This window comes from Gracilinanus agilis, chromosome 4 (assembly GCF_016433145.1).
Source record: "Gracilinanus agilis isolate LMUSP501 chromosome 4, AgileGrace, whole genome shotgun sequence".
NCBI lineage: Eukaryota > Metazoa > Chordata > Mammalia > Didelphimorphia > Didelphidae > Gracilinanus > Gracilinanus agilis.
Window position 1 is genome coordinate 192,804,692 of NC_058133.1, and position 6,758 is coordinate 192,811,449.

The window sequence follows — 6,758 nt, forward strand, 5'->3', positions numbered from 1 at the left end:
GGGGCCGGGGCCGCCCGCCTCCTGTCCCCGGGTGTGAGTGCGAGTGAGAGAGGGGGAGGGGGGCAAGTGTGGCGGCCCCGCGGCTCCTCCGGCAGAGGCGGCGGCCGTGCTAGCTCCTCCCTCCCCCGCCCCGCTCCGCTCGGGCTCGGGCTCGGGCTCGGGCTCGGGCTCCAGGCTCCGCGCCGCCCGGGCCTGGCTCACTGCTGCTCCCTGCAGGCCGAGCCTCGCAGCCCGGCGGCCTCCCCCATCCCCGCCCAGCCCCGGCCATCCCGGCCAGGTTGACTATACTCCGCCCGGCCCCGCCCCGCCCCCTACCTTCTCTCACCTTCATCTTACTCAGTCTTTGATTGCACTCTGCACTCTGTCAGTTCATTCATCTGCGGTGTCCCCCTCATCCCATTCCATCCTATCCTATGCGGTCTCACTCACAAATGCCCAACCCCGCCAGATCAGTCCTGGGTGAATCTCGGTTCTCTTTACATTTACTCTCTGACACTCCATTCCAATGACACCTCTCTGTGTCCTACTCTGAACCCTCCTCCTTTCACAAGGCTCCCTCCTCCTGTAGACCACTTGTCACTAGCCTTTTTTCTAAGACTTTGTCCTTCCTAGGCGTGAGGTTGTATCCTATTAGTCATTCAACAAGCATTTGTTCAGCGATTATCAGAGACCAGGGACCGTGCGGAGAGTTGGAATATAAAGAAAGACAAAAACGCAAGCCCTGCTGTCAAGAAGTTCACGTTCTAAGAGGGGGGGGGGGAGCACATGCAGAGTTATGTACCTCCAAGATATATACATATCTCTCTCCCATCCTGCTCTTATGTCTCACCATGATGCTGAGAGAATTGGATTTTTTTTTTAACGGAATGGAAAACAGAATAGAATCCAGAACCCGGAACCCAGAACGCTTTTGCATATTTGTAAAATGTAGGAGTCATCTAAAAAGAGCCCTTTCTAATATGCCAGCCCCTATACTCCCACCTTCCCACCCCCTCCCATACACACAGCTGCATTCATGGACATAAAACCAACCCAGTGACGCCAAAGCCCTTTTCATCTTGGGATCTTCCAGGTCGGGTAGAGCTCTAATTACCCCAGCCCCCCCATCCCTGGTCCTGCCGGTTCCCCTGCTGTCATTAGCCCAGTTTACCAGCGGAGGCCATCGCCTTCCCACGGATCCCCTGGGTGTGGCCCCTCTTCCCTGGCTCCCTTCTCTTGGGGAGGTTGGAGGGGGCAGTTTGGTGGATCACCTAATTTACACTTGGAAAATTTGTCCCATCAACAACAGCCTGGATAGATCAGACTGTCCCAACTTCTCCTCCCAAGAAGTAATTCTCTCATGGTGGGACTTTCTTGGGGGCTTGTCTTCCATGGAGGTTTGCCCTCCAGGTCTCTCCTGGGGTCATGGGGATGAGGAAGAGTCAGTCTTAGACTGGAATGCAATGATCTAGGATCACAGATTTAGAGCATTGTAGAAATTACTCTGGACTCACACCTTTAATTTACTATTGAGGAAATAGGCCCAGAGAGTTCTAGTAACATGTCCAAAATCACACACAAAGTCAGAATCTTGAACTGAAGACTTCTGATAACAATTCTATCTATAGCCTTTTCTTTTTCAGCACATCGCCTTTCATAGTGACAACGGGAGGTATTTCACCATACAGTGTCAAGTTATTATGTAGAGGTTTCAATGTCAAGTTATAGTGGAGAGTGTATGAGGTTGTGAAGGTGGTAGAACATATTGAAGGACTTAATACACAGGACCTTCAGTAGGGGCAGAGCTGTGGAGGAGGGGTCAGGCGTGGATAGTGACCTGGATCTGAGTAAGAATGAGAGGAGAAGGGAGATGAAAAAGAAGGAGAAGATGCTATATACTTCATACCATGGGCCCCCTCACTACTTCTTCAATCTCTCTTTGACCTAAATACCAAAGCCCTGGAGATATTGTTCAATGGGATAGGAAGGGGCTTCTTGTTATCCCCCAAGAGACTAAGTCCTGAGAAGGGAAATGATTGTAATCCATCTACTATGCCCATTAAATGGCAAAATAGGGGGCACTGAAGTTGCCCCCCCATCCAAGCAAATTAGTCCTTCCTTTCCTAACTTTCTCCTTCCCTTCCCCCTACTTTAGTCCAGCCCCTTTCTCTTGGCACTCAGTTTAGGCTAGGGGACAGGGGCAAGGGCAGGAAATGACTGGCATGCTTCCCTGAGAGATGGTACCATGCCAGCTGCTTAGAGTCAACCCAACACTGGGGCACCAAGCCCAGCCTAACCTCTTCTATCCCCTAACCATCCTCCCCCTTGGAGCTTCCAGTTTTTCCCAGACCTAATTCACTCCCTGTTCCCTCAAGGGCAGTGGGACCAGGCTTCATGAGGGTCCAGGCTCAAGTTGGCACCAGTTCTACCAGCAAGTCTTTTTGTCTTAAATCCATTGACTTCTCTCAGTTTCAGCTTCGTGGTTAGTGAACATGAATTTTCCTATCCTTCCATCTTCCCCTCTAGGCTGAGATGGCAGAAAGGAAGATCAAGGGAAGGGGAGCAGGGGACTATTAAAGATAGAAAAGCCAGTAAAAAAGAACCTGGGGGAGGGTGGTCTTAGAGCCCCCTTTTCGTTAGTCCTTGTAAGTCAGAGAAGCAGCCAGCAGGAACAGCCTGTTCTCTGGCTTTTGTTGACAGAAGTAGTATCCAAACCCCTCCTCCTTCCCAGCTGGGATCTGTTACTAAGGAATATCCTGCCCCCCCAATTTCTCCCTCTCCCCTTCCCCTGTCAATAGGATTTCTAGACAGTTATCTCCCTAAGAAGACTTCTGCTTAAGAGCGACTACCCCATATAACTCTATGCCCCGGAATAATTCCACATCTAAGTGACAGGTGGGGGACACACTGTGTACCAACCAGCCAGTTCTGGAAATAAGCTGCCTCCCCCACCCCCAGGACTCCTAGCCTAAGGAGGGTTGGTACCAGCAGATAAAATGTAAGGCAAACTCTTCCAAGCTCTCTTGGCACTGTCTCACTGCTTGGCAGACCTCTGAGAGCTGGGGAAGAAGAAGCAGAGAGCAGGGGAAACTGAGGTACAGATAATTAATGAAATCAGGACTCTCGATATTTAAATAGGAATCTTTGTTTTTCAGAAAACAGATGGATTATTGGGATACTAGGGAAAGGAAGATTGAAAAGTGTTAGGTGAGCATATGTGGTGGGGTAGAGATTTGGAGGAGTAGAACCAGTAGACTTAAAGGAAGAAGGGACTGGGAAAGGTGGATAGTTAGGAAATTATTGAGCAATTACCCTGATAAGCACAAAGGAGGCCATTTAAATCCCCCACAATAATTACCTCTGCTTTCTCTGATCCCCAGGACTCTGATTTCCTTTCCTCCCAATTAGGGACTGGAAAGATAGGAAAGGTTTTGAGGGGAAGTACTATGGGAAAAGACTAAATGAAAGATTTCAACCCATGACAGGCAAGAGGCTGACCTCTACAAGACGAGAGGTAAAAAAGAGTGCCTAATCTCTGTCCTCTACTAAACTAGCTTTTTCTGAACTAGCTCCAAGTAGATAAGCATGGATTTCCCAGATTCCCTCTCTGATTCCTACCTTCTGTAGGAATTGCCTCCTCTTCCCATAAATGTCCTGCCAAGTTCCACCTACGCAAACTTAATACTACAATCTCCCCCCCTGTACACATGCACACTTATTAACCATTAATCATTCCCACCCTCTGAACCTTCAGATTAAAGGTCATACCCTATGTCTAGAAGAAGGGTGATAATGACACACTTTGTCAGAGAAGGCTAGTCCTTTGCTATCAGAATATATGGGACAAGGAGATGGAAGAAGGGATATGGCAGAGGGATCATTTATCAAGATGTGGGTACAGGAATAAAGTGGGTGGACAATTCCTTGGCTCCTTTCTAGGCTCCATTGTCAGGACATCAATTTCCCACTTCCTGCTAAAGAGAACATGCTGGGTGAGTGGGGACCAGAGGTTTTCCCAGGAGTTCTGGTGATTGAGATAGGGTGAGGTCATGGGTTCAAGTTCTACCTTTCAGCACCCTGGACAGTCTATCCATCAATTCCTTTTTGGTCTAGGAGGAAAGGAGACCTATGTTTGGGGGGATTCATTTCTTTATAAGAGTGATAGAGATAGAATAGGCACAAATGAAGAGAAGCAAGAAAATGAAAGTGAATGAAGGGAATTCCTGGTTTCTTGTGAAGGAGCATACATCTATGGATATCTCCTTTGGATCTATATAGGTTAGGAGTTAGGGGATGGAAAAGACAATCACTTCTGGGTTAAGCTTGACCTAGTATCAGCTATTTGTGTGTTTGTGTGTATATGTGTGTGTAGGGGAGGCAGTGGGCTGGATTTTTCCTTCCTCCGAGGCCAGTTGACTCCTCTCAGTTGGCACCAGACCAGATTTGCAGGAAGCAATGCTTTAGTAGTGGGATTTAGCTATAACCTTATTCTCCCTATTTGGGAAAAATACGTAAGTATCTCTCAAGTCTCCTATACCAATAAATTCTTTGACATTTCTGTGCCATATTATAGAAAGAATTTCTGTTGCCATCTCCCTGACACCTTTCAGTTGTGAGTCTTCCCCAACCAATACCCTGACTCCTTATTAGCCTTTCCCAGATTCCTTTCCAGACTCTCAACAACAGCTGCACCAGATGTTGCCACATCATTTCTTCTTCATGGACTTTTTTCCCCCTATGGGTAGAAGCCAGCCCTTCTACAACAGGGCCCTTTCCTCCATTGATTCTGTCTAGCTCTGGAAGTGAAGGAGAGGGGAATAGTTCTAGGAAATAGTGGGCTAGGTTCCTTGTTATGAGAGAATTTTTTAAAAGTTTACTTATTTAATAGAATTTATTCCCAGATATCTTAGCTCCTTTCTATACCATGGAAGATATCACCCAACAAAGATATTTTTATATAGAATGTGGCTTTAGTGTTTCTAATTTTCAGTTCATTCTCTGGAGGTGGACATTCACAAATTATTCATCAAATGTTAATTCTGTAGTGGTATATAATGTTCTCTTGGTTCTACTTGTTTCATTCTTCATCACTTCATGAAGCTCTTTCCAAGTTTAAAAAAATGTACTTTCTCATTATTTCCTATGGTGCAGTAATATTCCATCACATCATATTTGTCCAGCCATTCCCAACTTGCTAGATATCCCCTCAATTTCCAGTTCTTTGCTACCACACAGAGAGCTGCTATAACTATCTTGGAACATATAGGTTCTTTTCCTTTTTTCTTTGATCTCCTTGGGAAACAGACTCAGAATTGCTTGGGTCTGAGGGTATACCTATTTTTATAACTTTCTGGGCACAATTCCAAATTGTTCTTCAAAATGGTTGGATCAGTTCAAAGTTCCACCAACAGTGTTTTGAAAAAGGATTATGGCCAGTAGAATAACAATGAGGTTGGATTAATAGTGGAAGAAGACTAGGCTGTTGGCAGCCCAAATATAGTTGAGATTATGGTTTTCATGATGGCAGGCCATTAAGACCTAATCCTCCATAAATATCCTAAGTAATGAATAATCTGGTAGTCCTATCCTTACTGTGGGCATGGCCAAGTGGACAGTTGGAAGTTACCCTGTCAGGGGAAGGCTGTCTCTGAGTTTAAGAGATGAGGGCAGCTAGTTAAAGAGAGCTAGGGTTTTTCAAGGAATTTGGCCAAAGAAAAAGTTGAAACAAGGACCTGAGCAGAGATAGACTGAAACCATAATTTAATCCCTGGGGAAATCCTCCCTTTCTTGATCTTTGAGAAATAATTGGTGTGGGAGGAGTAAGGAAAGGACTATAGAGGATGTCTCCTATTTTGGAATTGGAAGTGGGGGAAGAGGAGGTCATAGAGACAGTTATCCAAGGTCCTTTGCCAGAAGGACCTTTGCTTTGAATATTGACACCCTCATCCCTTAAATATTCTCCCTTCCCACTATGGACCCAAATCTCACTAGCAGAGGGGCTTGCTCTACAAGCCCCAAATGTTCTCTAGTTCCTGGAGGGATTAGGTAGGGAAGGAGCAGTTGAGACCAAGACAGCTCAGAGAGGAATAAATAATTCTGCAGGTCATACTAAAGAATAGGAAAACAGGGATATGATGAAGGAATAAGATTAAAGCTTTACAGAGAGTGAGGGGAGATTAAAGAGGAGGAGAGAAAAGAGAGAGGAAAGAGAGGGAAATAGGAAAAGAAAGGAGAGACATAGAAACAGACATAGACACAAGCACAGAGAGATTCTGAAGATAGGGAGATATTCACTATGAGATAGGGGGTAGAGAATTCAAGGCAAGGGCCCCAGTTAAGTTTTCTTCTTGCTCTGGCAGTTGTTTTCTATAAATGATATTTCCTATAGTGTCAGTAAGGGAGGGCACACTAGTAGTGAAGGGTAGGGAGCAAGAAGGGAGGGAAATATAGGGTAGTTTTGGAGAGCAGAAGGGCACAAGATAATAAATAATAGTAAATAGCACGAACATAGTGCTTTAAGCTCTGCAATTTTTATAAATAAATCATTTGAGCCACTGGACAATCCAACGAGGTAGGTGCTATAATTATTCCCATTTTACAGATGAAGAAACTGAGACAGTTAAGTGACCTGCTCTGCATTAAGACTGGAATAAGAGCTCCACTCTAGGTCATTAGCACTATCCATCGCGCCACCTAGCTGCCAAATGCTGAGGAGCCTCAATTTCGGAGCCTGGGGCGGAGGGTGTGTGTGTGTGTGGGGGGAAGGGGACGGGGTGTTA